Here is an 8,912-nt window from a genome sequence, read left to right as displayed (position 1 = left end):
TATTCTTCGCTTAATCCGTAGTCCCTATTTCGAGTTGCAAATATTAGCAACAGAACTAGTATCAAACACCCAGGTGCTACTGCGAGCTCTAGTAAGGTACACATCAATAACATGTATATCACATATACCTTTGTTCACCTTGCCATCCTTCTTATCCGCCAAATACTTGGGGCAGTTCCGCTTCCGGTGACCAGTCTGCTTGCAGTAGATGTTGGGGAACGTTGCAGAAAATTAAAAAATTTCCTACGGTTTCACCAAGATCCATCTATGAGTTCATCTAAGCAACGAGTCAAGGGAGTGAGTTTGCATCTACATACCACTTGTAGATCACGAGCGGAAGCTTGCAAGGGGATGGTGATGATGGAGTCGTACTCGACGTGATTCAAATCACCGATGTCCAAGTGCTGAACGGACAGCACCTCCGCGTTCAACACACGTACGGGACGGGAGACGTTTCCTCCTTCTTGATCCAGCAAGGGGGAAGGAGAGGTTGATGATGATCCAGCAGCACGACAGCGTGGTGGTGGATGCAGCAGAACTCCGGCAGGGCTTCGCCAAGCGACTACGGGAGGAGGACGAGGTGTAGCAGGGGGAGGGAGGCGCCAAGCACAAGGGTTCGGCTGCCCTCCCCCTTGCCCTCCTTTATATAGGCCCCCAGGGGGGGCGCCGGCCCTGGGAGATTGGATCTCCCAAGGGGGCGGCGGCCAAGGGGGGAGGAGTGCCCCCCAAGGCATGTGGTGCACCCCCCCCCCCCACCCTAGGGTTTCAACCCTAGGCGCAGGGGGTGGGCCTAGGGGGGCGCACCAGCCCACTATGGGCTGGCTCCCCTCCCACGTCATCCCATGGGGCCCTCCGGGATGGGTGGCCCCACCCGGTGGACCCCCGGGACCCTTCCGGTTGTCCCGGTACATTACCGGGAGACCCCGAAACTTTCCCGATGGCCGAAAAACCACTTCCTATATATTATTCTTTACCTCCAGACCATTCCGAAACTCCTCGTGACGTCCGGGATCTCATCCGGGACTCTGAACAACATTCGGTATGCTGCATACTCATATTCATACAACCCTAGCGTCACCGAACCTTAAGTGTGTAGACCCTACGGGTTCGGGAGACACGCAGACATGACCGAGACGACTCTCGGGCAATAACCAACAGCGGGGTCTGGATACCCATGTTGGCTCCCACATGCTCCTCGATGATTTCATCGGTTGAACCACGATGTCGAGGATTCGATCAAACCATGTATACAATTCCCTTTGTCAATCGGTACGTTACTCGCCCGAGACTCGATCATCGGTATCCCAATACCTTGTTCAGTCTCGTTTCCGGCAAGTCACTTTACTCGTACCGTAATGCATGATCCCGTGGCCAACACCTTGGTCACCTTGAGCTCATTATGATGATGCATTACCGAGTGGGCCCAGAGATACCTCTCCGTCATACGGAGTGACAAATCCCAGTCTCGATCCGTGTCAACCCAACAGACACTTTCGGAGATACCTGTAGTGCACCTTTATAATCACCCAGTTACGTTGTGACGTTTGGTACACCCAAAGCACTCTTACGGTATCCGGGAGTTACACGATCTCATGGTCTAAGGAAGAGATACTTGACATTGGCAAAGCTCTAGCAAACGAACTACACGATCTTTGTGCTATGCTTAGGATTGGGTCTTGTCCATCACATCATTCTCCTAATGATGTGATCCCGTTATCAACGACATCCAATGTCCATAGCCTGGAAACCATGACTATCTGTTGATCACAACGAGCTAGTCAACTAGAGGCTCACTAGGGACATATTGTGGTCTATGTATTCACACGTGTATTACGATTTCCGGATAATACAGTTATAGCATGAATAAAAGACAATTATCATGAACAATGAAATATAATAATACTTTTATTATTGCCTCTAGGGCATATTTCCAACAGTCTCCCACTTGCACTAGAGTCACCAATCTAGTTACATTGTGATGAGTCGAACACCCATAGAGTTCTGGTGTTGATCATGTTTTGCTCGCGAGAGAGGTTTAGTCAACGGATCTGCGACATTCAGATCCGTATGTACTTTGCAAATTTCTATGTCTCCATCTTGAACATTTTCACGGATGTAGTTGAAACGACGCTTGATGTGCCTGGTCTTATTGTGAAACCTGGGCTCCTTGGCAAGGGCAATAGCTCCAGTGTTGTCACAGAAGAGTTTGATTGGCCCCGACGCATTGGGTATGACTCCTAGGTCGGTGATGAACTCCTTCACCCAAATCGCTTCATGCGTTGCCTCCGAGGCTGCCATGTACTCCACTTCACACGTAGATCCCGCCACGACGCTCTGCTTGCAGCTACACCAGCTTACTGCTCCACCATTCAACATATACACGTATCCGGTTTGTGACTTAGAGTCATCCAGATCTGAGTCGAAGCTAGCATCAACGTAACCCTTTATGACAAGCTCTTCGTCTCCTCCATAAACGAGAAACATGTCCTTTGTCCTTTTCAGGTACTTCAGGATATTCTTGACCGTTGTCTAGTGTTCCTTGCCGGGATTACTTTGGTATCTTGCTACCAAACTCACGGCAAGGTTTACATCAGGTCTGGTACATAGCATGGCATACATAATAGATCCTATGGCTGAAGCATAGGGGATGACACTCATCTCTTCTTTATCTTTTGCCGTGGTCGGTGACTGAGCCGAGCTCAATCTCACACCTTGTAACATAGGCAAGAACCCTTTCTTGGACTGATCCATTTTGAACCTTTTCAAAATCTTATCAAGGTATGTGCTTTGTGAAAGACCTATGAGGCGTCTCGATCTATCTCTATAGATCTTGATGCCTAATATATAAGCAGCTTCTCCAAGGTCCTTCATTGAAAAACATTTGTTCAAGTAGGCCTTAATGCTGTCCAGAAATTCTATATTATTTCCCATCAAGAGTATGTCATCTACATATAATATGAGAAATGCTACAGAGCTCCCACTCACTTTCTTGTAAACGCAGGCTTCTCCATAAGTCTGCATAAACCCAAATGCTTTGATCATCTCATCAAAGCGAATATTCCAACTCCGAGATGCTTGCACCAGCCCATAAATGGATCGCTGGAGCTTGCATACTTTGTTAGCGTTCTTAGGATCGACAAAACCTTCCGGCTGCATCATATACAGTTCTTCCTTAAGATGCCCGTTAAGGAATGCCGTTTTGACGTCCATCTGCCATATCTCATAATCATAGTATGCGGCAATTGCTAACATGATTCGGACGGACTTTAGCTTCGCTACGGGAGAGAATGTCTCGTCGTAGTCAATCCCTTGAACTTGTCGATAACCCTTAGCGACAAGTCGAGCTTTATAGATGGTAACATTGCCATCCGCGTCCGTCTTCTTCTTAAAGATCCATTTGTTTTCTATCGCTCGCCGATCATCGGGGAAGTCTGTCAAAGTCCATACTTTGTTTTCATACATGGATTCTATCTCGGATTTCATGGCTTCAAGCCATTTGTTGGAATTTGGGCCCGCCATCGCTTCTTCATAGTTCGAAGGTTCACCGTTGTCTAACAACATGATTTCCAGGACAGGGTTGCCGTACCACTCCGGTGCAGAACGTGTCCTTGTGGACCTACGAGGTTCAGTAGCAACTTGATCCGAAGTACCTTGATCATCATCATTGGTTTCCTCTTCAGTTGGTGTGGGCATCACAGGAACATTTTCCTGAGTTGCACCACTTTCCCGTTCGAGAGGCAGTACTTCATCGAGTTCTACTTTCCCCCTACTTACTTCTTTCGAGAGAAACTCTTTTTCCAGAAAGTATCCGTTCTTGGCAACAAAGATCTTGCCCTCGGATCTTAAATAGAAGGTATACCCAACAGTTTCCTTAGGGTATCCTATGAAGACGCATTTTTCCGACTTGGGTTCGAGCTTTTCAGGTTGAAGTTTCTTGACATAAGCATCACATCCCTAAACTTTTAGAAACGACAGCTTAGGTTTCTTCCCAAACCATAATTCATACGGTGTTGTCTCAACGGATTTAGACGGTGCCCTATTTAAAGTGAATGTAGCTGTCTCTAGAGCGTATCCCCAAAATGATAGCGGTAAATCGGTAAGAGACATCATAGACCGCACCATATCCAATAGAGTGCGATTACGATGTTCGGACACACCGTTTCGCTGAGGTGTTCCAGGCGGCGTGAGTTGTGAAACGATTCCACATTTCCTTAAGTGTGTGCCAAATTCGTGACTTAAATATTCTCCTCCACGATCTGATCGTAGGAACTTTATTTTTCGGTCACGTTGATTCTCTACTTCATTCTGAAATTCCTTGAACTTTTCAAAGGTCTTAGACTTGTGTTTCATTAAGTAGACATACCCATATCTACTCAAGTCATCAGTGAGAGTGAGAACATAACGATATCCTCCGCGAGCTTCAGCGCTCATTGGACCGCACACATCGGTATGTATGATTTCCAACAAGTTGGTTGCTCGCTCCATTGTACCGGAGAACGGAGTCTTGGTCATTTTGCCCATGAGGCATGGTTCGCATGTGTCAAACGATTCATAATCAAGAGACTCTAAAAGTCCATCAGCATGGAGCTTCTTCATGCGCTTGACACCAATGTGACCAAGGCGGCAGTGCCACAAGTATGTGGGACTATCGTTATCAACTTTACATCTTTTGGCATCCACACTATGAACATGTGTAATATTACGCTCGAGATTCATTAAGAATAAACCATTGACCATCGGAGCATGACCATAAAACATATCTCTCATATAAATCGAACAACCATTATTCTCAGACTTAAATGAGTAGCCATCTCGCATCAAACGAGATCCAGATACAATGTTCATGCTCAAACTTGGCACCAAATAACAATTGTTAAGGTTCAAAACTAATCCCGTAGGTAAATGTAGAGGTAGCGTGCCGACGGCGATCACATCGACTCTGGAACCATTCCCGACGCGCATCGTCGCCTCGTCCTTTGCCAGTCTCCGCTTATTCCGCAGCTCCTGCTGTGAGTTACAAATATGAGCAACGGCACCGGTATCAAATACCCAGGAGTTACTACGAGTACTGGTAAGGTACACATCAATTACATGTATATCAAATATACCTTTGGTGTTGCCGGCCTTCTTATCCCCTAAGTATTTGGGGCAGTTCCGCTTCCAGTGACCCTTCCCCTTGCAATAAAAGCACTCAGTCTCAGGCTTGGGTCCATTCTTTGACTTCTTCCCGGCAACTGGCTTATCGGGCGCGGCAACATCCTTGCCGTCCTTCTTGAAGTTCTTCTTGCCCTCGCCCTTCTTGAACTTAGTGGTCTTATTGACCATCAACACTTGATGTTCTTTCTTGATTTCAGCCTCTGCTGACTTCAGCATAGAAAATAATTCAGGAATGGTCTTTTCCATTCCCTGCATATTGTAGTTCATCACAAAGCTCTTGTAGCTTGGTGGGAGCGACTGAAGGATTCTGTCAATGACCGCCTCATCAGGGAGGTTAATATTCAGCTGGGTCATACGGTTGTGCAACCCAGACATCTTGAGTATGTGTTCACTGACAGAACTATTTTCCTCCATCTTACAACTGTAGAACTTGTCGGAGACGTCATATCTCTCGACCCGGGCGTGAGCTTGAAAAACTAGTCTCAGCTCCTCGAACATCTCATATGCTCCGTGATGCTCAAAACGCTTTTGGAGCCCCGGTTCTAAGCTGTAAAGCATGCCGCACTGAACGAGGGAGTAATCATCAGCACGAGTCTGCCAAGCATTCATAATGTCTTGGTTCTCTGGGACGGGAGCGTCACCTAGCGGTCCTTCTAGGACATATTGCTTACTGGCAGCTATGAGGATGATCCTCAGGTTCCGGACCCAGTCCGTATAGTTGCTGCCGTCATCTTTCAGCTTGGTTTTCTCTAGGAACGTGTTGAAGTTCATGTTGACATGAGCGTTGGCCATTTGATCTACAAGACATATTTGCAAAGGTTTTTAGACTAAGTTCATGATAATTAAGTTCATCTAATCAAAGTATTATAATGAACTCCCACTCAGATTAGACATCCCTCTAGTCATCTAAGTGTTACACGATCCGAGTCGACTAGCCCGTGTCCGATCATCACGTGAGACGGACTAGTCATCATCGGTGAACATCTTCATGTTGATCGTATCTTCCATACGACTCGTGTTCGACCTTTCGGTCTCCGTGTTCCGAGGCCATGTCTGCACATGCTAGGCTCGTCAAGTTAACCCTAAGTGTTTTTGCTGTGTAAAACTGTCTTACACCCGTTGTATGTGAACGTAAGGATCTATCACACCCGATCATCACGTGGTGCTTCGAAACAACGAACTGTAGCAACGGTGCACAGTTAGGGGAGAACACTTCTTGAAATTTTTTGTAAGGGATCATCTTATTTACTACCGTCGTCCTAAGTAAACAAGATGCATAAACATAATAAACATCACATGCAATTATATAGTTGTGACATGATATGGCCAATATCATATAGCTCCATTGATCTCCATCTTCGGGGCTCCATGATCATCTTGTCACCGGCTTGACACCATGATCTCCATCATCATGATCTCCATCATCGTGTCTTCATGAAGTTGCCACGCCAACGACTACTTCTACTTCTATGGCTAACGCGTTTAGCAATAAAGTAAAGTAGTTTACATGGCGTTCTTCAATGACACGCAGGTCATACAAAAAATAAAGACAACTCCTATGGCTCCTGCCGGTTGTCATACTCATCGACATGCAAGTCGTGAATCCTATTACAAGAACATGATCTCATACATCACAATTCATCATTCATCACAACTTCTGGCCATATCACATCACATGATCAATCGCTGCAAAAACAAGTTAGACGTCCTCTAATTGTTGTTGCATCTTTTACATGGCTGCAATTGGGTTCTAGCAAGAACGTTTTCTTACCTACGAATAACCACAACGTGATTTTGTCAACTTCTATTTACCCTTCATAAGGACCCTTTTCATCGAATCCGCTTCAACTAAAGTGGGAGAGACAGACACCCGCCAGCCACCTTATGCAACTAGTGCATGTCAATCGGTGGAACCGGTCTCACGTAAGCGTACGTGTAAGGTTGGTCCGGGCCGCTTCATCCCACAATACCGCTGAAACAAGAAAAGACTAGTAGTGGCAAGCAAGTTGACAAGATCCACGCCCACAACAAAATTGTGTTCTACTCATGCAAAGAGAACTACGCATAGACCTAGCTCATGATGCCACTGTTGGGGAACGTTGCAGAAAATTAAAATTTTTCCTACGGTTTCACCAAGATCCATCTATGAGTTCATCTAAGCAACGAGTCAAGGGAGTGAGTTTGCATCTACATACCACTTGTAGATCACGAGTGGAAGCTTGCAAGGGGATGGTGATGATGGAGTCGTACTCGACGTGATTCAGATCACCGATGTCCAAGTGCTGAACGGACAGCACCTCCGCATTCAACACACGTACGGGACGGGAGACGTCTCCTCCTTCTTGATCTAGCAAGGGGGAAGGAGAGGTTGATGATGATCCAGCAGCACGACGACGTGGTGGTGGATGCAGCAGAACTCCGGCAGGGCTTCGCCAAGCGACTACGGGAGGAGGACGAGGTGTAGCAGGGGGAGGGAGGCGCCAAGCACAAGGGTTCGGCTGCCCTCCCCCTTGCCCTCCTTTATATAGGCCCCCAGGGGGGGCGCCGGCCCTGGGAGATTGGATCTCCCAAGGGGGCGGCGGCCAAGGGGGGAGGAGTGCCCCCTAAGGCATGTGGTGCGCCCCCCCCCACCCTAGGGTTTCAACCCTAGGCGCAGGGGGTGGGCCTAGGGGGGTGCACCAGCCCACTATGGGCTGGCTCCCCTCCCACGTCAGCCCATGGGGCCCTCCGGGATGGGTGGCCCCACCCGGTGGACCCCCGGGACCCTTCCGGTGGTCCCGGTACATTACCGGGAGACCCCGAAACTTTCCCGATGGCCGAAAAACCACTTCTTATATATTATTCTTTACCTCCGGACCATTCCGAAACTCCTCGTGAAGTCCGGGATCTCATCCGGGACTCCGAACAACATTCGGTATGCTGCATACTCATATTCATACAACCCTAGCGTCACCGAACCTTAAGTGTGTAGACCCTACGGGTTCGGGAGACACGCAGACATGACCGAGACGACTCTCGGGCAATAACCAACAGCGGGGCCTGGATACCCATGTTGGCTCCCACATGCTCCTCGATGATTTCATCGGTTGAACCACGATGTCGAGGATTCGATCAAACCCTGTATACAATTCCCTTTGTCAATCGGTACGTTACTCGCCCGAGACTCGATCATCGGTATCCGAATACCTTGTTCAGTCTCGTTTCTGGCAAGTCACTTTACTCGTACCGTAATGCATGATCCCGTGGCCAACACCTTGGTCACCTTGAGCTCATTATGATGATGCATTACCGAGTGGGACCAGAGATACCTCTCCGTCATACGGAGTGACAAATCCCAGTCTCGATCCGTGTCAACCCAACAGACACTTTCGGAGATACCTGTAGTGCACCTTTATAATCACCCAGTTACGTTGTGACGTTTGGTACACCCAAAGCACTCTTACGGTATCTGGGAGTTACACGATCTCATGGTCTAAGGAAGAGATACTTGACATTGGCAAAGCTCTAGCAAACGAACTACACGATCTTTGTGCTATGCTTAGGATTGGGTCTTGTCCATCACATCATTCTCCTAATGATGTGATCCCGTTATCAACGACATCCAATGTCCATAGCCTGGAAACCATGACTATCTGTTGATCACAACGAGCTAGTCAACTAGAGGCTCACTAGGGACATATTGTGGTCTATGTATTCACACGTGTATTACGATTTCCGGATAATACAGTTATAGCATGAATAAAAGACAATTATCA

Source organism: Triticum aestivum, chromosome 5B (genome assembly GCF_018294505.1).
Source record: "Triticum aestivum cultivar Chinese Spring chromosome 5B, IWGSC CS RefSeq v2.1, whole genome shotgun sequence".
Taxonomy (NCBI): Eukaryota; Viridiplantae; Streptophyta; class Magnoliopsida; order Poales; family Poaceae; genus Triticum; species Triticum aestivum.
Note: the sequence above shows the minus strand (reverse complement) of the source record.